The sequence below is a fragment of the Rhinoraja longicauda genome, chromosome 8 (genome assembly GCF_053455715.1).
Source record: "Rhinoraja longicauda isolate Sanriku21f chromosome 8, sRhiLon1.1, whole genome shotgun sequence".
Lineage (NCBI taxonomy): Eukaryota > Metazoa > Chordata > Chondrichthyes > Rajiformes > Arhynchobatidae > Rhinoraja > Rhinoraja longicauda.
In genome coordinates, this window is record NC_135960.1 from 59771922 (window position 1) to 59799881 (window position 27960).

Consider the following 27960-nt stretch of genomic DNA (forward strand, 5'->3'; position numbering starts at 1 on the left):
CATCGCCTCGTGCTCCAAGGAAAAAATACCCAGCCTCTCCTTGTACCTCAAGCTCTCAAAACTCAATAACATTCTCAAATCTTTCGCAGTTTCATGACATAAATCCTAATTTAGAAGGATAAAATGGGTAACAAGATTGGATGACACATTTTTAAAAACAATTGTCACTAACAAATCCAAAGTAATGTGATTCTACCCTTGTGGAACTAACTTTTGGTGCTACAGAGGTGGTGTGGCAGTAATTATCATGTTGTTAATATTTACATTGAAATGGTTCTGAAGAAACTGGCAATTAATAGGAATATTTATAATTCTTAAGGAATTGAAAGTGTTTTAGTTGATATAAGATAGAAAGTACTGTATCCTTTTAATTCCAAACAAAGTGCTGGAGTAGCTCACTCATGTAATAATGGTCAGGCAGCATCTCTGGAGGACATGGATAGGTGACATTGTGGTCAGGACTCTTCAAAATTATTGCAGTGCTAGAACGAAGGTTGGAAAAGAGGTGGTGATGGAACAAAGCTTGGTAAATGACAGGCAGGTACAGGTGAGGGTGTAAATAGTGAAGCCAGAGGAGGGATACAAAGGGGAAGGGGGTGGGGACAGTATAATGGGAGAAATGGGTGCACATCTGGATGGGGCACAGGAATTAAGTTCAGGACCTCCTGTTTGAGTTTAGTTTATTGTCAAGTGTACTGAAATACCGTTAAGAGCTTTTGTTGCTTGCTAACCACTCGACAGAAAGATTACAATTGAGCCATCCACATTGTACAAATGCATGGTAAAGGGAATAACTTGAATAATACTTAGTGCAAGGTGAAGTTCGATCAAAGTTAGTCCGAAGATCTCCATTGAGGTAGATGGTACATCAAGACTGCTCTACCAACAACGAGAGAACAATCCTGAGTCACTATTTAAACAGGAGGTCCTGAACTTGATTGTATTTACTAAATAAAAATTGGGTATTCTGGTGTTGCATGGGTTGACCTTGGAAGCAATTTGATACTTTACCTGGTCTCTCCTGTATACAATGGCTTTATATTTGATAACCATTTAATGAAATTGAAGATGTAAAAAAAAAACTGTCTGCCTGTTTGGCAATCACTTATTCCTTGAACTTAATTTTTCCTCCCTCATGTTCCAGTATTGTGCTCTGTACACTTAACAGATGAGTCATGTAGGTTTGATCAGTAGTTTCAGCTGAGAACTGACTGATAAAATGTGATGTGTAGAAAGGAGGCTGCAGATGCTGGTATATACCGAAGATAGACACTAAGTGCCTGAGCAACTCAGCGGGTCCAGAAGGTATGATGATCATTTGTCAAGTTAGCCTATTAGGGTTTGTGCAAAACCATCCTACCAATTTTAAGTTTCTTCTTTCGAAGGCTTTGGGATAACATGGCACCACACCGCAACCTAATAACAATTTATCACTAGTCACTATTTATCTCCTAATAACAAAACCAGGTTATCTGATCATTCACACTTCTGTTTGCTATGTGCATGTTGGCTGCTGCATTTCTTACATTGCAACGTATTTAATTGATGTAAATTCTGGGTGGCAAGATGGCGCAGCGGTAGAATTGCTGCCTTAAAGCGCCAGAGACCCCTGTTTGATCCTGACTGTACAGAGTTTGTACGTTCTCCCCGTGAACTGCACGGGTTTTCTTCGGGATCTCTAGTTTCCTCCCACGTTCCAAAGAGACACAGTTTTGTAGGTTAATAGGCTTTGGTAAAATTGTGAATTCTCCATAGTGTCCGTAAGATAGTGCTAGTGTACGAGGATCGCTAGTCGGCATGGACTCGGTGGGCCAAAGGACTTGCATCTGCACTGTATCTCTAAACTAAAGTGTTAAAAATGGATGGAAACAGGGTAATTAATGAGTAAGACGTCCCTTTTTTAATCTGAATTAGAATAGTGCTTGGATTTTTTTTTTAAACTGCAGGCATTGGAAATCTGAAACAAAATGAGAATTGCTGGAAGCACTTGGCAGATCAAGCAGCATTTATAGTAAGAGAAACAAAATTGAAATGCACCTGTTATGAGCACAATAATATAAATAATGCAGATGCTAAAAGTCAGTGATCAAACATAGAAAATGCTGTTAGGCAGTAGATGACTTTGCACTGTTTTAGAAAAAAACATGTATGATCCTTTTACTGATCTCGGTGTGATAGGGAGATGTAAGATGGAGTGGGATTCTGAAATGCCACTAGCTGATGGAAATATCAGAGAACTTTTATTGATGCTAAAGGTGAAGCTAATGATACCATGTTTTTACATTTTTATTCATGGCAGTAAATTCAGCAATATTCAGTAGAAACAATGGAAGATAAATATCAGATTCTCAAAACCTTCAAGTGCAAATAGAAATGTAAAATGGTTTAGTCATGACATTTCAACATTTCTAGCACCATTTATTGCTCTTGGAAATGTGTTGATTATTTTCTGATATTTATGAGCTGAAGGTATTCCTATTCTTGCGCCTGCAGTTTTTAATTTGTTTTCCAACATCATAAATCTCTTCAGTACCCTCTCCAGTGCAATTACATTCTCTGTAGGATGTGGCGATCAGATCTGCACACAATACTCCAGATGCAACCTAGCCATTGTTTTATAAATGCACTAGACCAAGTGGACCCTTTGGGGCCCAAACCTCTCCTGCATCAGTGCAGCACCCTCTCCTACCCCCCTCCCCCCCTCCCCTCTCCCCCATTCTCCTTCCCCCCTTCCTCCTCCCTTCCCTCCACCTCCCCGTTCCCCTCCCCCCCACTCCATCCCCCTCAACCCCACTTATTCTCCCTCCCTCCCCCTCCCTCTCTCCCTCCATCCCCCCTCCCTCCCTAGGAGATGGATTTAAACTTAAAAATGTGAATAACTTTAAAAATATAACACCAATTTCAATGAACCTTCTTCCATTAGCACCAAAGAGACGATGGTGAGTAAGGTGGGCCTAAAATTGTCACGCTATCGTGTACCATTTTGGCAGTAGTTCAGGAATAAACAAACAAATGAGAGTTTTAGTGTATAGATTACATGACATCTTGCTCTTATATTTTAAACCATAGTGTTAAATCAAATTCTTTACCTTCAGTCTGAATAATCACACGTGATACTGGATTAGCACATCAGATTTATTCCACCATGGGGTTCTTCCCGAGAAGATCTCCAGACACAACACTAGTGTGTGAAGAGCCTCAACACCCATCTTGCTGACTGATAATTCAACACAGTGCGTTGCAAATGACACAAATTACACAGTTGCATTCCAAACGTCACAAATCTTACCTGGGAATAATCTCATTAACACTTCACAACAGTAGAGGCTTTGTTATCCCTTGTCAGGTGAGCCTCAATCCACTTACTAAACTCATCTACAATAACTAATACATATTTATAACACTGACATCTCTCCAGCTCACTGTAGTCCATCTGGAGGGTCTCAAAGGGACCCACGGACAATGGTGTTTTACCCATCTCACAAGGTACACCCTTTCCAGGATTATGTTGCTGACCAATCAGGCAACGATTGCTAATACCTTGAGCCAGAGATTGTAACCGTGAATGCCAGCATGTGGCTAGGAGCATATCACTGGTTGCTTTAGCACCACAATGAGTTGCAAAGTGTATATATTCAATAACCCACATTGCTAAATCATCTGACACACAAGCCTGTCCAGCAGGGGTGATCCACAGTTTAGATTCACAATCAACTGTACACCCGAGCTGTTTCCACAGTACCTTATCCCAGTCAGGAGCGTCCTCCTGTGATTTAATGACGTCTTGGATGGTTGGCATTCCTTTCCAAGGGAGACTTGCTTTTATTTGAGCTTTTAGTCTGGCCCATCATTTTAGGCCACCGGTGGATGTAGGGACCGTTTAGGAAGCTAGAGAGGCGTCCCGGGGTTTGTTTCCTGATTTGGATGAATGGAATCACAGAATTGCCTGAAGTCCCTAAATCCCCCATATGTTGTCAGGATGGCAAACTGGAGTCAGCAGCTTTGAGCATTCTGCTCAGCCAGCTGAACTAGTTGTCCTAATACAACAGAGCAGATTTCCGTTATGAAATGATCTGCCCACACAACAGGTCAAACACCGGTGGATGTAGGGACCGTTTAGGAAGCTAGAGAGGCGTCCCGGGGATGAGAATCTATGCTATTAGCTGGTATAGTCAATTAGAGATATCAACCTAGCCATTGTTTTATAAATGCACTAGACCAAGTGGACCCTTTGGGGCCCAAACCTCTCCTGCATCAGTGCAGCACCCTCTCCTACCCCCCTCCCCCCCTCCTCTCTCCCCCATTCTCCTTCCCCCCTTCCTCCTCCCTTCCCTCCACCTCCCCGTCCCCCCCCCCCACTCCATCCCCCTCAACCCCACTTATTCTCCCTCCCTCCCCCTCCCTCCCTCCCTCCATCCCCCCTCCCTCCCTAGGAGATGGATTTAAACTTAAAAATGTGAATAACTTAAAAAATATAACACCAATTTCAATGAACCTTCTTCCATTAGCACCAAAGAGACGATGGTGAGTAAGGTGGGCCTAAAATTGTCACGCTATCATGTACCATTTTGGCAGTAGTTCAGGAATAAACAAACAAATGAGAGTTTTAGTGTATAGATTACATGACATCTTGCTCTTATATTTTAAACCATAGCTAATGAAGACCAGCATCTGTATGCTGCCTTCACCACCCAATCTACCTTTGCTGCTATTATTGGTGATCCTAGGAATTGCATTGCACGGTGCCTGTTTGTCAAAACTCCCTAGGATCCTACCGTTTTTTTGTGCATTTCCAATTCTCATTTGATCTTCCAAACGACATCATCTTATACTTTTGAGGATTAAATATCATCTGCCTTTGCTCCACCCAACATTACATATGATACATATTATGCTGTAAACTAAGGCAACCCTCCGCACAATCTGGAACATGCATGTTTGTGTCATCTGCAGACTTGCTAATCATATCTCTTGTGTTCACATCAGGTTTGTGAATGTTTATTTGAAGCACATAAGCCCCCTAACATTGATCATCATGGTATACCACCGGTTACCGACTTCCAATGAGAAAAACAACCATCAACACCATATTTTGCTTCTTTTTACCAAGCCAGTTTTACATGTAGTTTGCTGATTTGCATTGAGGTCTAGTTTTTTGGAAGCCCACATTGCTCTCACCAATATACTTCGATACCTCTTCAAAAAATGTAATAAAATTAGTGAGACTGGATCTCCCACAAACAAAACCATACTAACTAATCAATTTAGATTTTTTTAGATTTAGATTTAGAGATACAGCGCGGAAACAGGTCCCTTCGGCCCACTAAGTCCGTGCCGCCCAGCGATCCCTGCACATTAACACTATTCTACACCCACTAGGGACAATTTTTACATTTTACCCAGCCAATTAACCTACATACCTGTACGACTTTGGAGTGTGGGAGGAAACCGAAGATCTCGGAGAAAACCCACGCAGGTCACGGGGAGAACGTACAAACTCCATACAGATGGCGCCCGTAGTCAGGATCGAACCCGAGTCTACGGCGCTGCATTCGCTGTAAGGCAGCAACTCTACCGCTGCGCCACCTTGCCGCAGATCCTTGCACATCCAAGTGTTAAAGCATCCTGCTCCTGGAGTTTTCCCCCCCATAATCTACCAGTCACAGATGTTAACTCACTAGCCTGTAATTATCAGGTTGGCCCTGCTGTCCATGTCTCTGGAGTCTGGAATGGACTGTGTGAGGTGGTGGTGGGGGCAGGCTATCTCACAACATTTAAGCAGCATCTGGACAAGTACTTGAATTGTTAAAGTATAGAAAGGAATGGCCCAAATGCGAATAAATGGGATGAGTATGGATTGGTTTAATGGTCAGCATGGCTGCAGTGGGCCAAACTCCGTGCTCTATGACTCTAAGGATTGTAAATAAAACTGCAGGGAAGAGTCTGCAGTTGAATACCAAAGTGGCGAAACATCCAAGCCCTTTTAATTGGAGTTGATCACAAATGAGAAGGTTGGGAGGAGGTTTGCCCTTGGCTTATTAATGTCACCAAAATCATTGTTGTGTTCTTGGAGATAGGTGGGAGATGACTTGTTGACAAAGGTGTCAATTACTGCAAGTTCTCATCGAATTTTGTGTGGTAGCTGCAGTTGATTTGCAACAAGTGGTACTGCGCTGCATCAATCCCTCTTTAGACCTAGACCTGTAAAGAGCTTTCTCTGTAGCTATGTGCATGAGAGGTTGTGGAAATAGATCGTAGTTTCCTTATGGGTGCAGTAATATTGGGAATTCTGACTCTTGAATATCCAGAAACAGTACTGAAAGTTTGTTATGCCTTGGCTGGAGTGATTCCAAGAAAATATGATTGTATGTTTAGTCAGACATCTGCAAATCATGGAGCTGCCAAAGGTTTGTTGGTTCTATTTCCATTAGTCATAGAGGTCAAAACTTGCAAAATGGCCAGCAGCAAAATATTGTATGAGTTTCATGCATTTCAGGACACTTCACTGCAGCTTGGCAGCTTAGAATGCTCTTTATAAATTGAAATAATTTTTATATATCTTTTATACCATGTTCGAGCATGGTGTTTGGTCCACACTTGCGTTCCATCATAATAACTGCCTACTTTTACCCTTAGAATGCACTAGATTGCTCTTGCCTCAACGTGCCTTTTGTTGGATCTCTTTCATACATTTGCGACTTTCTGGATTGACTAATTTCAATGTTGTCCTTGCCAGTTTTGAGTGAACAATATTCGTTAATGTTTATAGAAAACATTCTGCCTGTTTCTTGTTTTAAATTGTGTTCATTCAGCTTGTTCATTGTGCCTCGTCTTGCTCATCTCTACAGTTTCCTGTTAGTTTAGTTTAGAGATAAAGCACAGAAACAGGCCGTTCGGCCCACCGAGTCCGCGCCGACCAGCGATCCCCACACATTAACACTATCCTAACACACTAGGGAAAATTTATATTTATTGAAAACCAATTAACCTACAAACCTGTGCGTCCTTGGAGTACGGGAGGAAACCGAAGACCTCGGAGAAAACCTACGTGGTCATGGGGAGAACTCCGTACAGACAGCACCCATAATCGGGATCGAACCCTGGTCTCTGGCACTGAAAGCGCTGTAAGCGGTGACGATATCTTCTTGAATGGCAGCATAAGATAATAGCTCCTCCGAAAATACTTAACTAGCCTGGTTAGTTTGCCAAATATAACATTTATTGAGAATAACTGACTTGATGAAAGGGGCAAGAATGGGAAGACGAGATGTAAACAAGAAAAGAGCTGCTGAACAATTCGAGAACAAAGAAAACACGGACGGCTCACCTACAAAGGCAGAGCTAGTAACAACCCGCACCAGAAAGACGTAGAGCTAAGTTTAGCCACTGTTTTGGAGGAGACACGGGACTTTTGCAAAGACACAAAAGAACAGTTAATTGATATTAAAGATGAACTTACCAATGTTAATCAAAAAATAGTGGTGGCAGAGACACGGCTCGAAAGGGTGGAAGACCGTGTGTTAAACGTGGAGCAGGTGCTGGTTAAGATGATAAAAGCGATAAACCAGTAAGAAAATAAGCTACATGCCCAAGAAGGGCGATCCAGACAGGAGAATATATGGATATATAATGTTCCCGAAGGAGCTGAGGGGTCGTCGATGGTGGACTTTGTGGACAGGCTATTGAGGGAGCACACCGATCGCTCGCCCCGAAACCCCCTGGAGACCCAGGAGATAAACCACGATCCATAATAATCAGATTTCTCAGCTACAAAATGAAAGAGGAGATTTTGCGCAAGGCTTGGGGAAAGAAACAAGTGTTTTTGAACGGGAGACTAATATACTTCGATCAAGACTATGCCCCAGCAGTGCTACAGAAGCGAAAGGAATATTCTGAGGCGAAACGCGTGTTAAAGCAGAATAAGATCCGCTTCCAGACTTCATTCCCCGCCAAGTTACGAGTATTCTATGATGACGAGACACGGCTGTACCAGACGGTGGATGAGGCGACCACCGACATGAGGAACAGAGGACTGCCCGTCACAGTAACCACATCGGAATAGAGCCTGGTCGAGCAACTGGCCCGCACTGCGTGGCAGATGATGGGACGATTAAGATCATAGGGGACGGCCGAGGAGCGGGAGAAGGACATCGTGGAGAGACTACGGGTCTTCAGTCTGAAGAAGGGTCTCGACCCGAAACGTCACCCATTCCTTCTCTCCTGAGATGCTGCCTACCCTCATGAGTTACTCCAGCACTTTGTGAATAAACACGGGTCTTCAGAAGACAGCCTCCATCTTTAGAAGAGCTTTAAGTTATAAATAACTTTAAAAATGTAGGAGAGAGAAACTGAACTAAAAAGTCGACGGTGCTTTATTTCATTTGTTACATTCAACTGTTTTCCCTTATGAAGAAAAATGACAGAGGAGGAATGCACAGGGAATTATGTTCTGCCTTATGGACGGAGTTTTTTTTTCTTTTTGGATGCTGCAGTGAGGGCCATAGAAACATAGAAACATAGAAAATAGGTGCAGGAGTAGGCCATTCGGCCCTTCGAGCCTGCACCGCCATTCAATATGATCATGGCTGATCATCCAGCTCAGTAGCCTGTACCTGCCTTCTCTCCATACCCCCTGATCCCTTTAGCAAAAAGGGCCACATCTAACTCCCTCTTAAATATAGCCAATGAACTGGCCTCAACTACCTTCTGTGGCAGAGAATTCCACAGACTCACCACTCTCTGTGTGAAGAAATGTTTTCTCATCTCGGTCCTAAAAGACTTCCCCCTTATCCTTAAGCTGTGACCCCTGGTTCTGGACTCCCCCAACATCGGGAACAATCTTCCCGCATCTAGCCTCTCCAACCCCTTAAGAATTTTATATGTTTCTATAAGATCTCCCCTCAGTCTTCTAAATTCCAGCGAGTACAAGCCCCGTCTATCCAGTCTTTCTTCATGTGAAAGTCCCGCCATCCCAGGGATCAATCTGGTGAACCTTCTCTGTACTCCCTCTAAGGCAAGAACGTCTTTCCTCAGGTTAGGAGACCAAAACTGCACACAATACTCCAGGTGCGGTCTCACCAAGGCCCTGTACAACTGCAGCAGAACCTCCCTGCTCCTAAACTCAAATCCTCTTGCTATGAATGCCAACATACCATTCGCTTTTTTCACTGCCTGCTGCACCTGCATGCTTGCTTTCAATGACTGGTGCACCATGACACCCAGGTCACGTTGCATCTCCCCTTCTCCCTATCGGTCACCATTCAGGTAATACTCTGCTTTCCTGTTCTTGCCGCCAAAGTGGATAACCTCACATTTATCCACATTATATTGCATCTGCCATGCATTTGCCCACTCGCCTAATCTATCCAAGTCACTTTGCAGCCTCCTAGCATCCTCCTCGCAGCTAACACTGCCACCCAGCTTCGTGTCATCCGCAAACTTAGAGATGTTGCATTCAATTCCCTCGTCCAAATCATTAATATACACTGTAAATAACTGGGGTCCCAGCACTGAGCCTTGCGGTACCCCACTAGTCACTGCCTGCCATTCCGAAAAGGACCCGTTTATTCCTACTCTTTGCTTCCTGTCCGCCAACCAATTTTCTATCCACCTCAACACTGAACCCTCAATACCTTGTGCTTTAAGTTTGTACACCAATCTCCTATGTGGGACCTTGTCGAAGGCCTTCTGAAAATCCAGATATAACACATCGACTGGTTCTCCCTTATCCACTCTACTAGTTACATCCTCGAAAAAGTCTATAAGATTCGTCAGACATGATTTGCCTTTGGTAAATCCATGCTGACTTTGTCCGATGATTTCACCACTTTCCAAATGTGATGTTATCACATGTGTGCCCTCAGCTCACAGATGAGAGAGGCTATCCCCAACAACTAGGCTCTTCCTCAAGCCTAGCCCAGGGTCACCCTGGTGCAACCCATCATATGACGCTCAATGGAAAAATATTGAAGAGAGAACACTCCCCATCCCTGTACAAGCGATTGTAGCTGACAGCAACCTACAAGACTATATAAATCATAGTCTTGAAAATCCTTGGGTAAAATTGACTCTTAAAATATGGAAAACAGTTATAACAGAGTATAATTTAGAGGAAGACATTACAATCCTTAAATGGTGCGCATATGGCACAGATTTTACTCCTAATAAATTAGATAGTAGGTTTAAAGAGTGGACAGTTAAAGGCGTAACTGCTCTCTGTAACATAATGAAAGAAAGAGCACTGTTAATTTAGAGCACTGGAATTTAGAAGACTGAGGGGGGATCTCATAGAAACATATAAAATTCTTAAGGGGTTGGAGAGGCTAGATGCGGGAAGATTGTTCCCGATGTTGGGGAAGTCCAGAACCAGGGGTCACAGCTTAAGGATAAGGGGGAAGTCTTTTAGGACCGAGATGAGAAAACATTTCTTCACACAGAGAGTGGTGAGTCTGTGTAACTCTCTGCCACAGAAGGTAGTTGAGGCCAGTTCATTGGCTATATTTAAGAGGGAGTTAGATGTGGCCCTTGTGGCTAAAGGGATCAGGGGGTATGGAGAGAAGGCAGGTACAGGTTACTGAGCTGGATGATCAGCCATGATCATATTGAATGGTGGTGCAGGCTCGAAGGGCCGAATGGCCTACGCCTGCACCTATTTTCTATGTTTCTATGTTAAGTTTTGAAATGCTTAAAGAAAAATTCATGTTAGGAAAACAAGACTTCTATCGATACTTACAGATGCGGAACTACATCAATACAAATGTTAAAAACATAATGAAGTCGAATATAGGTTTGACGGGATTATTTCGGAAAGCGTATAATTCAAATACGGGTAGTAAAATTATTTCATGTATGTATAATGGGTTACTGAATCTTAAATCACACTCAACCTTATATATTAAAATGAAATGGGAGAAGGAAGGAGGGATAATCATATCCGAGGAAGAATGGACAGCAATATGGAGGTATCAATGGAAGTGTACCAGCTCACAAAATTGGAGGGAGTTTAGTTGGAAAAGTTTGATACGGTATTTTATTACGCCTTCTCAGAAAGCCCATTATGGTGGGAACTCTCCAGTTTGCTGGAGAAAATGTGGAAATTTAAAGGCAGATCATTACCATGTTCTCTGGGATTGCCCTGTTATTAAAGATTTTTGGAGAGAGTTACATGATGTCTTACAAGACATTTTTAGACGTCATGTGCCCCTGGAGAGTAAGACTATGTTTTTTGGACTCGTACCTGAAGACTGGCGGAAAAAAGACAAATACTTACTGAACATATTGATGGTAGGTGGTAAAAAAGCTCTCACAAAGAAATGGTTATCACAGGAGAGCCCAACTCTGCATGGATGGACATCACAATGGATATTTATAGAATGGAGAAAATAACAGCATATGTTAACTTTAAATTGGATTTATTTGTGACATGTTGGGAAAATTGGGTTAACTATGTAACGCCTCATCGGCCAGACTTTAACTTTACAAATTTTTGATTATATGATAAAGAAAGGATCACTCCCTAAGTGTTTGTAGTTTTTATTGTGTTTCTGTTTCTATATTTGCTTTGTACAAATTACAAAAAGAGGCAATTCAAGACAAACATAAGTGGATGATGTAGACATATAGCATTATACCTGAAACCTGTTTTATGGGAATGTGTTTGCTGTGAAATGCCAATAAAAGAGTACATTATAAAAAAAGAAAGCGCTGTAAGACAGCAACTCAACTGCTGCGCCACCGTGCCGCCCATATTTGCCGTCTCCTGCTCAAACGATACTTGTTTTAAATTCCACTATCTTTTACTTCCCCCCCACTCTATCCCAAGAATCTTTTGCAATCTCCTTTCAGCCCTCCAAACCTATATTTTTTCACTACCCCAATCTTGCAGCAATTAAAATCAGTAAAGCACATTCATTGTGATCATGTTTCCAGCTCCTTTTGGCAATTTCCCCCTGACCTCTCAGATTGTCCAACTCTCTTCCTTTAAATAACCCTTTGATCATCGGTCCTTGCAGTTTTTCTAGGTAACTTTGAAATTTTAACAAAAACATTTGCTTTGATAGTTGTCTTGGGATGTTTAATTGCCTTATGTGCTTTATAAATGCAGGTTGTTGTTTAGAATAGTAAACAAGTCTCAAGTGAAAGCAAATCAAGCACAGTTAATTAGCCCATGGAAAAAACTGAAGTTGAGGATTTCCCCTCCCCCTGTGTATGCGAGGAATGAACACTCAGCTGATGTATTCAGTGATGTGTTGATCAATGGATGGTTAGGTTTGAGATAATAAAAATAAATGGAGATAGGGATGACTGCCTTGAATTTTGATTTTATATCATCGTGCAGAAACTATGACAATGTCAAACCATGAAAGGTACTTGATCAAAAATTTAGGAAATAAACCAGATGTATAGAGTTTAGCTTTTTAAAAAAAAAGCAGTATTGTAGCTGAAAATTGGTTGAAATATTTCATACAAATATCAAACATTTTTGTGTGAAGTTTTGTAGGCAACTACATCCAACTCAGGAAGACTTGTCAGTGCAATGAATCTGTCCTGTCAATTATTAATATTATAAATCTGCTATGACGTTGGAACTTATATTTTGTAGGATATGGGAACTGCCTTGAATGCTGTATTAATGGGGGATGGGTATTTATCTGACTTTTATTTGCATCAATGACATGCCAAAGAGTTAGATTCTCATTCTTTGTCCGCGAGATTTAAAATCGGATATAATCACCCTTGTGGTATTTTTCCCATGAGGGAATGTGTCCAAATATTAACTTTAATTTTCATCATGAAATTTTAATCTATTTTATATTATATAACGGTTTGTCATTGCAAGTCCCTTCCCCCCATGCTACCACTTTCCACATGTGTAGGAAGGAACTGCAGATGCTGGTTTAAATCAAAGATAGACACAAAAAGCTGAAATAACTCAGCGGGTCAGACAGCATCTCTCGTGTCGTATGTGGCACACGTCAGACAGGAATATGTTGAAAGCAGTAGCCTTCAACATCACTCTAATCTAACATTTATGATACTGCAGTATGAGAGAATTTTGCTAAACTTTAACTGTTCTGCTTGTTGACAGATATTGAAAAATTAAAGATGCCGCATTGGTCTTAGGAAAGCCTTGGCCGAATAATTGGAGCATTGTGCACAGATATCTGTTTCTTTGTGCGTGATGTTATTATCTGTTATCTGCAAAACCAACAGCACCTGTGTACTGGTCTGAGTGATGTCATTTAGGCAGTTTTGATAAAATCGCAACTCCCTGACTAAGCTATTTAAGGAACTCGGGTCTGGGCTAGTCCGCACATACACTTGTTTGTTCGGCAGTATATAAATCCGTGCCATCGGTACTCTTGAGGAACTGTCTCCCAGGGCAGTTCCTCCGTGATATCACGTAATAAAGACTCGCTCTCCATAAGTCTGAGTCCTCGATTGATTTCTCTGACATCCAGTCGGAAACATGAATGGTTTACTTTGTAGGAAGTTAAATGTTATTTACTGGCAACCATAAATACTTGTGACATTTCCATTTGACCCAATAATGGGCTTTATTGGATCTCCACAACATGAGAAGATTTTGAATTTGCTCAGCATCTGTTTTCTCATGAAGCCCTGATGTAATTTTGGAGTAAAGTCTGCCCCCTCTAATTAGATCAGTAACCCAATGAAAACTTATTCTCTTGGAAAAAGTTATTAGCCTTGACAGTTTGATTTTCTTAAATCCTGTTTGATTATCTCATGAATATGTACAAGTAATTGTTCATATGTACAAGTAATTGTTTAAAAACTTTATCTTCCCACAAAGTGTGTGGATTAAGACAGTTGAGTGGGTGGAGAAAGAGCGTAGTCAAGCTGTTTTCCTGGATCTGAATATTTTGTTGTGGTTTTGGCAAGGTTCCTCCACACAATCCTCCTCAAGTTTGTGGTTGTCCAAAACTATGCCTGTATCCGGATTCTTGCCAAGCACTTTTCACAATTACGCTCGGTTCACTCAGCTGCAAGATGCACAAGTAATTAATAGCCTGACTTTAAAAATTCTCATCTTGTTCTCAAATCACTCTGGCGATTTCCTTGTCTGTTAATTCTTTAATTCCATCCACTTCATAGTTCCATTACTTGTGACCAGGCCAACAGTCAGCAAGATCCTAAGTAACTCAATTGGTTCCCTAAATCCCTCTGTCTTTTAACCTCTCCTTCCTTAAACACGTCATCAACTCAGAATATTGGCCTGATATATTTATATAAATTAAAATATATATTTAATATATTAAAAATAATATTGTTTATGTGGCCGGATCTCAAATTTTGCTAATACTCCTGAAGAATACCTATGGATGGTTTGCTGTAATCAATGTACAAGACACGAAAAATGTTTTTGTCATTGCTATAGAATTGCAACCTGCCTGACTGACTCAAGTCTTTTCAACGTTGCCTTTTTAATCTAGGGTTTCCAGCATCCACTGTATTTCCATTTTCTTTTTATGACTGTATACCAAGACGTGGGTCAGCCAAAGGTGGATTGCAAACACAGTATGGCAGTGATGAGAAACCGATAATTTCACATGATAAGCAAAAAAAAAATTGTAGTGGGTCAGATTTTGAACAATGATGAGACAGAGTGCAGGAAGGAGAGAGCAAGCTGGAGTAGAGAGCGTAGTAACATGGTGTCAAGGCAACAATCCCTCACTTAATATCAGCAAGATGATGGAGCTACTTATTGACTTCAGGAATACATGTTTCAATCGCCATCAATGCCGTTGAAGTAGAACTGTCGTGAGCCTCACTATCCCAGGTATAATTCTCACCACCAATCTGTCCTCGACCAACCACATTGAAGCTGTGGTCAGAAAAGCACACCACTGTCTCCACTTCATCAGAAGACTGAGTAAGTTCAGCTGGTCTCCGTTGACTCTTACTGACTTCTACGGAAGCACTGTAAAAAAGCATACTTTCAAGCTGCATCACAGCTTGGTTTGGAAGCAGTTCTGCCCAAGACTTTAAGGAATTACAGGATTGTGGATAAACCCTCGACCAACACAGACCAACTTTCTCAGCATCAACACCATCTACACTTGATGTTACCCTGTGGAAGGGACCAACATAATCAAGGACCTTTGTCACTCTGATCATACCTTCTCTCCTCTCCCGTCAGGCAGACAGTCCAAAAACATGAAAATGTACACCACCAGATTCAGGAAAGGCTTCTTCCTCCATGTTTGCAAGAGTTACTTGAAGATCGAAAAAAATCGCTATTCATACCACTGGGTTGTAAGCTGCCCAAGCGTAATTTGGGTGGCTGTTCCTCCAATTTGTGTTTGCCCTCACACTGACAGTGGAAGAGGCCTAGGACAGAAAGGTCAATATGGGAGGGGGAGCTAAAGCGTTCAGCAACCAGGAGATCACATGGGCCCCACAGAGGAACTGCAGCTCGATGCACTTCCCACAGGTGTAGTCCTTGGGCACACTTGAATTCTCCCTGGCTTCCCACATCCTGCAGGAGGAGGAGGAGCACTGAGCACTGCCCTGTCTGCCTTTTTCACTAGTTACAAGAACGTTTTGAATTTAATTTTTTTTTTTTTAATGTAGCTATGTCCAGTACAATCAGCAAACTCATTTTTGTTCTTGAACGTTTTTCTTTAGACTTAAAACTTTTTATGTGGTGAGTTTAGACTTTCCTTAAGTTCCACTTCCTACTCCATCTCATGGAAAGTTTCATGTTTGGAACTGTATGAGACCGTATCAATAAAAAAGCAGGAAGAATGAATCAAACTGAATTGATACCAAATCTGTTATTGCTGGAATAAGTGATAACGGATTCTTTGCTACTTCGCTGGTGGGAGGAAGCTGGCTTTATTTTAGCTTTGGGTTGATTCGATGAAATGTCCACGTATCAAATCTAAAGTCACCTTCAACTGCAGAGCATGTTTATCTCCTCTCTGCTTCCCATAAGGAATCCACACAACATTTATTTGAGCCAGCAGTTCATATGCCTTGTAGTTGTGTACAGTAAAGTTGATAATCAGGCACACTTCCAGACTGGTGTCAGACTGGCAAATTTTTCAGACTTTTGGATATTATTTCTACTAATGTCACGACACCATCCTTCTAATTTGCTTTTTTGGATTACGCAATATTAGACATTTTCCACCATATCAAGTACTATAATTGGTGTTTGGGACTGGGACTCTAATGAATTGACAGGGAGCATGTTACGTGGGCTCTGGTGAGTGAGAGAGGGTGTGGATCTGTAGTGCCAGTGAATGAGAAAGGTGACCGGGATCTGAGGCTGTTGTAAGTGGATAGGAGTAGGTGCACAGAAACTAGGGGCCCATCTGGATTTCTGATTCATTGAATAGAAGATTGTTGGAGTCCAGCTGTATTTGTTCTTGCCATTCTGCATTCACTATATATATCAGGGAATTGCAAATCGAATAATTGCAACGACATATTTCTCCAGAAAGAGCCAAAACCAGCTTCTACCCCTTATCATGTGCATCGTCTCACACACTTCAGCTCTGATGTTTTAATTGATTTTTTTTCTTGCATCTTCTCTCATCAAGCCTCCTTTTCAACAGGCATTTGCTCCCCAACCTTTATAAAATAACAACTTTGCTTTCCAGTTTATCTTGAATATAGGGTAGCAATCTGCAATAGCATAACTTCTTTTGTCATTTAGATATTCTAACTTCTGTATATTTTCCATCTGTTTTTATTTATATGATTTGAGGGTTTGAGGGTTTAGCTGGAAGGAGCCTCATTTTACTGAGTTCAGCTGCATGTCTGGAAAGCAGGAGGAAGGACGACCGTTGGCTGAAAGAAAGTAAGTGTTAATTGCAGGTTAAAGTACGTTTAAAAAGCGCGCCAAAGGGATGCTAGCAGGCAATCAGTGAAGCGCATACCTCCAAGCTCATCAGAGGAAGGCAGGATAGGAGTGAGTACGTGGATTGGCTGATCAATTAAATTAGAAGTTTGGTAAATTGGCCAATTAGTTAATTTAGTGACTGATATAAACAAGGCTTGCCCTGTCTGGGTGTGGCCCTGGCGAGGGAAGTGCCCTGTGAGAAAAGAGCGAGTCTTTGGCTGCGGGTCTTTGGCGAGGAGGCTGCACTTGTTTTTGAGTCTGATTTGTTTTTAGATACTAAAGTAGTGGCAGATAAGTTGGTGCAGTGTGTTTCCTGCAGGATGTGGGAAGGTAGGGACACCGCTGGAGCTTCTGGGAGCTACACCTGCAAGAACTGTGTCCAGGTGCAGCTCCTGAATGGACGTGTGGTGGAGTTGGAAAAGCAGCTGGATGACCTCAGGGCCATCCGGGAATGCGAGAGTTTCCTGGACAGGACCTACTGTGAGGCTGTCATGCCAAGGGTCCAGGTCGAGCGAAGGTGGGAGGCCGTTTCAAAGGGGAGTGAACGTGGCTGTGCCTATTGCAAACAGGTACACTGTCTTGGGAGCTGTCGGGCAGAAGATGCTTCCAGTCCGAGCGGCGGGCAGGTTGGTGGCTCTAATCCAGGTAAGGAGACTCGACCGGGGAGACCGAAGTCAGGAAGAGCCACAGTAGTGGGTGACTCCATTGCCCGAGGTACGGACAGTAGATTCTGTGGCGGCAGGCGGGACTTAATGATGGTCTGTTGCCTCCCTGGTGCCAGGGTTCAAGACATCATGGGGCGGCTTCAGAACATCCTAGCGAGGGAAGGCGATCAACCGGACATAGTTATGCACGTGGGCACGAACGACGTCGGGAGAAAGAGGAAGGAGATACTGCAGCGTGAGTTTAGAGAGTTGGGAAGAAGACTGAGAAGTAAGACGTCGAGGATGGTTATCTCTGGATTGCTTCCTGTACCTCGTGCTAGTGAGGGCAGGAACAGAGAGATTGGGGATATGAATCTATGGCTGTGAGATTGTTGCAGGGAGCAGGGATTTAGATTTCTAGACCACTGGGATCTCTTCTGGGGTAGGGCTGACCTGTACAAAAGGGACGGGTTACACCTTAACAGCAGGGGGACCAACATTCTGGCAGGCAGGTTTGCTCGTGCTACACGTGTGGGTTTAAACTAAGTAGTGGGGGGGAGGAGGGGTTGGCAAATTGGGAATATGAAGATGGAGTTAAAGGGGAAGCAAATACAGGAGAAAATGCAAAGGACTCTCGAATAAATGGGAAGGGAAGTTCTAGATGGCTGACAAGGGAAATCAAGGACAGCATAAAAATAAAAGAGAAGAAGTATAACATAGCAAAGAAGAGTGGGAAGCCAGAGGATTGGGACTCTTTTAAAGAGCAATAGAAGATAACTAAAAAGGCAATACGGGGAGAAAAGATGAGGTACGTGGGTAAGCTAGCCAATAATATAAAGGAGGATAGTAAAAGCGTTTTTAGGTATGTGAAGAGGAAAAAAATAGTCAAGGCAAATATGGGTCCCTTGAAGACAGAAGCAGGGGAATTTATTATGGGGAACAAGGAAATGGCAGACGGGTTGAACCGGTACCTTGGATCTGTCTTCACTAAGGAAGATACAAGCAATCTCCCAGATGTTCTAGTGGCCAGAGATCCTAGGGTGATGGAGGAAATTAACATTAGGGAGGAAATGGTGTTGAGTAGACTGATGGGACTGATAAAGGCTGATAAATCCCCAGGGCCTGATGGTCTGCATCCCAGGGTACTTAAGGAGGTGGCTCTAGAAATTGTGGACGCATTGGTGATCATTTTCCAATGTTCTATAGATTCAGGATCAGTTCCTGTGGATTGGAGGGTAGCTAATGTTATCTCACTTTTTAAGAAAGGAGGGAGAGAGAATATGGAAAATTATAGACCAGTTAGTTCTGACATCAGTGGTGGGGAAGATGCTGGAGTCAATTATAAAAGACGAAATTCCAAAGCATTTGGATAGCAGTAACAGGATCGTTCCGAGTCAGCATGGATTTACGAAGGGGAAATCATGCTTGACTAATCTTCTGGAATTTTTTGAGGATGTAACTAGGAAAATTGACAGGGGAGAGTCAGTGGATGTGGTGTACCTCGACTTTCAGAAAGCCTTCGACAAGGTCCCACATAGGAGATTAGTGGGCAAAAGTAGAGCACATGGTATTGGTGGTAGGGTACTGACATGGATAGAAAATTGGTTGACAGACAGAAAGCAAAGAGTGGGGATAAATGGGTCCCTTTCAGAATGGCAGGCAGTGACTAGTGGGGTACCGCAAGGCTCGGTGCTGGGACCGCAGCTATTTACAATATACATTAATGACTTGGATGAAGGGATTAAAAGTACCATTAGCAAATTTGCAGATGATACAAAGCTGGGTGTTAGTGTGAACTGTGAGGAAGATGCTATGAGGTTGCAGGGTGACTTGGACAGGTTGTGTGAGTGGGCGGATGCATGGCAGATGCAGTTTAATGTGGATAAGTGTGAGGTTATCCACTTTGGTGGTAAGAATAGGAAGGCAGATTATTATCTGAATGGTGTCAAGTTAGGAAAAGGGGACGTACAACGAGATCTTGGTGTCCTAGTGCATCAGTTACTGAAAGGAAGCATGCAGGTACAGCAGGCAGTGAAGAAAGCCAATGGAATGTTGGCCTTCATAACAAGAGGAGTTGAATATAGGAGCAAAGATGTCCTTCTGCAGTTGTGCAGGGCCCTAGTGAGACCGCACCTGGAGTACTGTGTGCAGTTTTGGTCTCCAAATTTGAGGAAGGATATTCTTGCCATTGAGGGCGTGCAGCTTATGTTCACTAGGTTAATTCCCGGAATGGCGGGACTGTCATATATTGAAAGACTGGAGCGACTAGGCTTGTATACACCGGAATTTAGAAGGATGAGAGGGGATCTTATTGAAACATATAAGATTATTAAGGGGTTGGACACGTTAGAGGCAGGAAACAATGTTGGGGGAGTCCCGAACCAGGGGCAACAGTTTAAGAATAAGGGGTAGTCCATTTAGAACGGAGATGAGGAAAAACATTTTCAGTCAGAGAGTTGTGAATCTGTGGAATTCTCTGCCTCAGAAGGCAGTGGCGGCCAATTCTCTGAATGCATTCAAGGGAGAGCTTGGTGGAGCTCTTAAGGATAGCAGAGTCAGGGGGTATGGGGAGAAGGCAGGAAGGGGGTACTGATTAAGAATGATCAGCCATGATCACATTGAATGGCGGTGCTGGCTCGAAGAGCCGAATGGCCTCCTCCTGCACCTATTGTCTATTGTCTATTGTCAATGGCATACTTATGAAAGTTGAATTAAAAACAATATATTGGAAAATCTCAAGTCAGGCAGCATTATGGTTTTCAATTGTGAAATCGGAGTTGCTTCTAATGTTGCCAATTGTTGTCACTAGATGACAGATCTGAGACAAGCAAATTAGTTGGCAAGTAAATTAGTTTTAGGTTCAGATTTACCGGTTAACATTCTGTTGCCAATCCCTAATAGCACTCAAAGCTCGATAATTCACTGGTTTAAAGTTTACAATGAAGGTACTTGCACAATGTTGTTGGGGAGGGACTTTCAGTATTTGAATCCAGTGATGGAGGAACAATATATTTCCAAGTGAAGATGCTGTGCAACATGAAGTGAAACTTGCTGTTATGGATCACTTCCTGCTTGGCAGGTTTTGGGTATGCTTTCAAAGTAGAAGACTCCACTACATGCAGTTTTCACATTGTAAGCCACTGTCAAGGGAATGAATTCTTAGGATGATGGATGGGATACAAGTCAAGCACATTGGTCATTTCACTTGAAGAGGGGGGGATTCATCGTCAGCCCTGCATTTTAATTCAGCCATGTGGTAATAGATGCATGCATTCCTTGATTGCCATTCACTATCATTAAAGTTACCATACGCAAATTCGAGAAACTGAGCTCAGTACTTTGTGCTTGTAATCTCGCATGTATAGCTGATGAATTTCTATCCAAATAGCTGGCAAGGCACAGTTCATATTTTAAACTGTCAGTATTGTTCTTGGGTTATGTGACCTGAATCATGCTTTGTTGTTTTTTCAGACAATAGACAATAGGTGCAGGAGGAGGCCATTCGGCCCTTCGAGCCAGCACCGCCATTCAATGTGATCATGGCTGATCATTCGCAATCAGCACCCCGTTCCTGCCATCTCCCCAAACCCCCTCTTTCTGCTCTTTATTGCTGTGCAGTGCTTTACTTTTTTTTGCAATCAGGTACTGATATTTGAATAAATATAATTAAGCAAGTTCAATATGGTGGTTATTTTCAAAAGGGGGATTAATATTGTTGGACCTAAGGTGGCAACATTATTTTGTGCTGTGAAACATGTACAATTAAACAGCCTGAAACTTGTGAGAGCAATGAACCAGTGCTGCAGGGAGTCTGCAATAAAATAAACATATTCCGGAAAAAGATTTCTGCAGTGGCGTTAAATGAGCAATGTTGGAAATAATTGTCTTTTCTTTTATCAGCAGGATTTGGTGTTATTAGTGGAGGGTGCAATAAAATAAAACATTTGTGTCTCTTTTGCAGGCTTTTTGTCTTTCTCCAAACTTTCCTGCTTCATGTGCACAAGCAAATTTGATACCATGTGCTCAGTCCCAAGGTCTAAATCAGGAATATAGATTGTACGCAGTTGAGGCATCATCACTGACCACTGTAGCATCCAGCTTGCATTGGGTTGCTGGCAAAAGATGACCCTTTTATTTTACCCTGTTTTCTTTCAGTTGACCAATGATCTATTTGTGCTGATACATTTCCTGTGATACTATGAGCCTTTATCTTGTGCAATAACCTTCCATGCAACATCTTATTAAATGCATCTGGAAATACAATTACAATACATTTGTTGTTGCCTCACTTTACCATTTGCATTTTGAGAGAGCCCTGATAAATTTCCAAATCATATTTCCTTTGCGTAAAAACCATCTTGTACCCGCTTCCTTGTTTAACAATTTCCTAAGTATTCTGTTGCAACTTCTAATCCAAAGATTGCAGCAATTTCCCTCAGCACAGTTGTTTGGCAAACCGGCCTGTTATTCTCTGCTTTGTCTCTCCTTGCTTGAATATTGATATAACAGCTGCAGTTTTCTTACCCATTTAGACCTTTCCACAATTTATACAAGGTGGAAAATTATTTCTTTAGGTTTTTGGCCTGAACTATCCACAAATTCAGAAGTTTCCAAAATTCTGTTGCTGTGCTTACTCTAGAGTTTTTTTCCATTTGCTCCCCACACCTCATCCATTCTTCATTCCAATTGTTAGTGTTGAATCAACTAGAAAATTACCCCACTTGTGTTTTGCAGAATTTTTATAAGGAGTTTTGCTCCTTTCCTCATTAGTAAACCCGATTGCTAAGTACTGTAATATATACTGTTTAGTTATTTCAGCCACCTTTATGATTACAAGTTAATATAATGCTTGCATCCATTGTCAACTTTTTGATTTTAAAATGGGCAATAGATATTGAATCAATGTATAAAAGAGTTCAATGAATTTTCAGGATGAACTTGTTAATAATGTATCTGAAACGAGATGTGAACATGTACTGAGAATTCAGATGAATTCATGAAGTAAACATTCATTTGGAGGAAAAAAGGCTATTTATTCAAATAGTTCAAATCAATACTAAACTGCAATTAATAAATTAGCAGTACAGCAAATAAACACTCTAAATTCTTAAGACTGCCACTAAACTTTGCACTTTCCTTAGCTGCATATCGGGGCACTCTCACAACAACCTAGACTAGAAATTCGGCCTCGAGTTCAGCTTCTGTTTGAGCTCAAACTTCCATGACAGGGGACCATGACACTCCTCTGCTGGGGACTGGTTCTGCGTCGGGCTAGTCCTCTGGTCTCGCTCTGCACCAGGCAACCCCACAGAACACTCTGCAGTCCTTCTCTCACTCCAGTCTCATTGCAATCTTACTCTGAGTGCCAGCACTGGTCGTACACGGGCTCGAAGCTCGGGTTTCCATGCTCACCATAGCAGATCTCCTTCCCGTGGGCTTTTAACACTTGCTCAAACCTGTCTCACTGCAATCATCCCTCAGGAACGTATCCTACATGGCCTCCAAAAGCCCACATTGTCCACGACTCCACCATCTTTGAAGCCTCTCATTGCAGCATCCTGCCCACTAGATTGAGACCATAGCCAACAATTCCAGCTGGAGAGCTATTTCCAGCAAGATTTGGCCCATTATTTTCAAAGATGGAAACGAGTTTAGTACTCTTGGTAAAACTTTCGTCGTGAACATGTCAAAACGAAACTTTTATCATTGTTTATTTAGTGCAAAGAGTTATAAATATCAACAGCAAATGAAGTTTGCTTTTTATCCAAAAAAAGCTGCTGGAAATCTGAAATTATGAAACAGAAAACGGTGGAAACACTCAGCAGGTCAATCAATATTTGTGTAAAGAGAAACAGAATAAACATTTCAGGTTGAATAGATATTTTCCTGAAAAACTGTTCTCTTCATGCTGCTTGGCCTGCTGAATACTTGCAGCATCTTATGTTCAAATAACAAGTTATTTGCAAGGCTTGCCAAACAAAACTGAACTGTATTGTACTGAAAACGTAAATAACTGGGTCTGAAGAGTCCTTGATGTATCCTGACGATAGAATAAAATGCTGATTAATGATTTTTTTTTTCTTTCCTTGGAAATAGTAGTTGGTTACAATGTGAATGCTGAGGGGATAGTTTATTTGTTGATGCATACACTAAGATTGGTCTTCGAAGTATATTGCTGACTTTTAACTGTTTGTAAACAAAAATAGTGAACTCCCAAACAATTTGAACTCAAGTGGCCAATCTGCATGCAGAATATATGTTGGTCTTGAAATGGTAGAACAAAGCTACTTGCCCTCATTTTAATGGTGACTTTTTTTCCCCAGGCATCTACAATCCTGATACTGAGATTAGGTTGGAAGGTCAGTCTATAAGGTAAGTGCTTTAAAGCTCCTTCCAACTAGTAAATATTTCCAAACCTTAGTGCACTGCATTGTTGTCATAAATTCCAGCGATTGGCATGAACCAAACAAAGGTTACCTTTGCTTCTGCAAACAACCATTCATCTCCTACCAATGCAAGTAACTCCACTCAATGTCCCACTATCCCCACATTCTTGCTCCTACTTGCCTGGTTTAAGACGGCCTTGGTGTACTGTGCTATGTTTCGCAGTTTCTTTATGATGATGAATCAATGGGTGGAAGCCATACTTAAAAACCTTAAAGGTTTCATGGTAAGAAGTAGTGGATGATGGTGGTTGGTCATCTCTTGTTTTGGAAGGCTATGTCTAGTGGTGGGCCTCTGGGATCATGGTGTACTGGGCCGAACTATATCAATGACTTGGATGAGAATGTACAAGGCCTGATTAGTAAATTTGAAAACTATACTAAAATAAGTATAATTTACAATGAAGATGGTTATCATGAATTACAGCAGGATCTTGATCAGCTGGATACGTGGGATGAGGGATGGCAAATGGAGTTTAATTAAGATAGGTGCGAGGTATTGTATATTGCGCAGTAAAATCAGGGCAGGACCTTCACAGTGAATAGGAGGGCTCTTTGGGAGTATTGTAGAGTAGAGGGATCTAGGAGTACAAGTACATATTTCCCTGAAAGAGGTATTGCAGATAGATATCGCGCTGAAGAAGACTTTTGGCAAGTTGGTCTTCATCAGTCAGGGAAGCGACTTCAAGAAATTAGGATGCTACGTTACAATATTTGTATATTGTACAAGATGTTGGCGAGGCCACACTTGGAGTATTTTGTTCAGTTTTCATCACCCTTCTACAGGAACAATCGCATTACGCTGGCAAGAGTGCAGAAAAGATTTACGAGAATGTTGCCAGGACCCGAGGGCCTGAGGTATGGGGAGGTTGGGCAGGCTAGGACCTTATTTCTTGGAGCACAGGTTTCTGAGGAATGAAGTTGGGAAGGTTGTAGAATCAGGGACAAAAGGCATAGGTGTAAGATGAGAGGAGAAGGATTTAATAGGAACCTTGGGGGGCAACATTTCCCATACAACGGGTGGTGAATACATAAAACTAGCTGCTACAGGAAAGAATTTAGGCAGACACAGCAATAACAGTGTTTAAAAAGTATTTGGATAGGAATGGTTTGGAGGGATATGGCCAAACACTGGTGTGGAAAAGGTCCCAAGCCCAAGCATCGCCAATCCATGTTCTCCTGAGATGCTGCCTGACCCGCTGAGCTACTCCAGCACTCTGTCCTCTTTTGTAAATCAGCATTTGCAGTTCTTTATTTCTGAATGACTGAGACTCTGACTCTGTGACCTGCAGTTTCATTTAACTTGACTTCTAGGAAACCCTATTTTTTTGTGGGTCCTGCCCCCATCCTATATAAAACTTACCTTCAGGCTAAAATTCAGTTTAAAAAAAAAAAAATCCAAAATCTATTGGAATCAAATTGTAAATTGTTTAAGCAAATTAAGTAAAAATATAACCGTATTTTCAGTCCCATTGACAGTTTTTCAATGGAATTTCCAGTTGTGTGAAATTGTATCTTCTACAATCTGACCCAGTGATTAAGAAGATCAGGCAAAGTGGTAACTAATGTGCTCAAAAAGAGATTTTCTCACATTATTATAAATACCATGAAATGGCAAATTACATCATGTTTCAATGGCCCATGATTAATTAATCCATGATATGTAAAACATTAAGTAGCATATAAATTTGCTTGCTGGAGAAGCTTTTAATGTTTTGATATTTGACTTCTGCAGTGTCTGTGACCGAGAATTGATCAGAGCAGGAAGGTACAGTTTTGCTTTTGGAGTTTTATGTGATGTGCTATGAATCTTGTTGAGAACTACAATTATCTTCACATTAAATCTACTGTGAAGTAGAATGGGTTAATTGTCACTTTTGTGATTTAAAACAAAATTGAGCTACTCGGCATGTGAAGGATTGGAAAATCAGAAGTGGCAAATTGCATGTCAGATTAGTAAATTGGAGGTGAATAATTATAATAAATAATATAATAAAATATCAGTTATACTAGGTAACCAGTCCATAATGGCGTGAATCAAGAATATGTGGTGCAACCTTTTATAAAGTACATAATCATTCATTGCTGAGGCAAGGTTCTGATTAGGGTTCGTGCATTGCGGTTCAAGGTTGACAGGAAGAAGCTATTTGCGAACCTGGAGGTAAATGCTCTCAGGCTTCTGTACCACCTTCTTGATGGAAGCAGAGAGATGAGAGCATGACCAGGGTAATGTGGGTCTCTGAGAGTGGTGCAGTCTTGTGGCTGTCTCCTTGAGACAGAGCTTCTTGGAGATGCCTTCAATACACGTGACAGGCTTTCAGCAGGCGCCTTCGTTCTTGGGTGTTCGAGATAGCAAACCTGGCCCTGATCCAGCCATTCAGCATACTCTCTACCGTACACCTGTAGAAGTCTGTGAAGTGTTTGGTGATGTGAAGAATTTCCTCAAAGTTCTGAGGAAAGGGCGGAATTTTTGAATGTATATCCATGTGTGTTAACTTGATATTGCATTTGCCGGTAAGATGGAAAAATGTCCATCTGACATGTTTGATTGTTGCAAGTGTTTCAATGATTAAGTGTTTCAATTGTGTCATTAAATAATGGTCAAGTATATGTGGAAAAGGTTGCCTGTGACTTCAAAATGTACCTAAGATTTTGTGCATGCGACAAAAACACTTGCTGTAGCCAATCTTGTAGGTAGTTAACAGTTTCCATTGGATGCAACTGATGCATGTTCACTTGGCTACTCGTACATTAAGGTAGCGAATGCTCTGTTGAAATTGGCATTGAATGGTAGAGAAGCATTATTTTAAGGCATGAGTGAGTTCAAATGGATTTGAACTCTATCTATGTTTCCAATCTGAGTTGCAATGGGCAGAGTGATGAAGGAAGGGATGCATGGTTAATGAACACTTTCTCAGCACCCAAAAACAGAAGTCAGTATCAGAAGCACAAAACCAAGGGAGGACAATGGAAATGTCCAGCAAGCCAAATAGCAATTGTAGATGACCCTGTCCTGTAATATTAACACTAGTGCGTTCAACACAATGTTGCCCGATCTGCTGCATGTTTACAACCTGTTCTGTTCCTATTTCAGGCTTCCTCTTTCTGTTGCGTTTGCTTCTGCCATTAATTAAGAGCCTTGTGTAAATGGCGCCTAAATCCAAAGTGTACATTGCTAGAAGTGATGCAGTGAAGTTACGAAGGACCCTGCAAATAAAATTCTTTGAACTGAATCATTTTCATGGAGTTATTTCGGTTGAGAATTCTCCGTTACGGAATGAGTGTCTCATTTCCATCCCACTCTACCCAATTTAATTCAGGTTCAGCTTAAAATAAGATTTTTGCAAATTACAAGCAGGTTTTCTGTGTGGTTTTATCAGGATCCATTTATCCATTATAGTACCCAGAAGTTTAGTCAATCACACGCCTTTCTTGAGTAGTTTGTACAATTCACCGATAAAGTTAAAAATAAAATTAATTGGCTGGGTAAATGTAAAAATTGTCCCTAGTGGGTGTAGGATAGTGTTAATGTGCGGGGATCGCTGGGCGGCACGGACTTGGTGGGCCGAAAAGGCCTGTTTCCGGCTGTATATATATGATATGATATGATATAAAATTGAATCGTCAACATGAAGGCCATTAGTTCAAGTACATTTTCTCATGCATCGCTGTGGGGTAAAAAATGTTTTGATTTTGACACCAAATCAAATAATGCTTCCAGTATAAAATGACATTTTCCCATTTAATTGGAAAAAGAACATGTTCAGGAAAGGAGTAACATCAACACACATTTCTACATTTTGACTGCTCCACTGTGAAATCTCCTCATATATGTCTACTTTGAAGTTCTCCTCCCTCTGACGGGTGTTCTGTGAGACCCTCTCTCACTGCCACGCTTTGCCCTGCTTTGCCCTGCCTCATTCCTTTCCCAGCTCTTTTCTCTCCCCCCCCCCCCCCCACAATGTCTGAAAAAGGGTCTCGACATCAAATGTCACCTACCCAT

General features: G+C 41.7%; 1 protein-coding gene across 14 annotated transcripts in view; it reads left to right on the plus strand.

Moving 5' to 3' along the window:
* gulp1b (GULP PTB domain containing engulfment adaptor 1b) overlaps nt 1-27960 on the plus strand; it is a 303142-nt gene that overhangs the window by 107929 nt on the left and 167253 nt on the right. For 10 of the 14 annotated variants that reach the window (XM_078404086.1, XM_078404078.1, XM_078404091.1 and 7 more), the window contains one exon: nt 23838-23886. The exons of the other annotated variants lie outside the window; for them this stretch is intronic. The gene's annotated coding sequence lies outside the window, so the exon portion shown is untranslated. The remainder of the gene's footprint in view (nt 1-23837; nt 23887-27960) is intronic. 14 annotated transcript variants of the gene reach the window in all.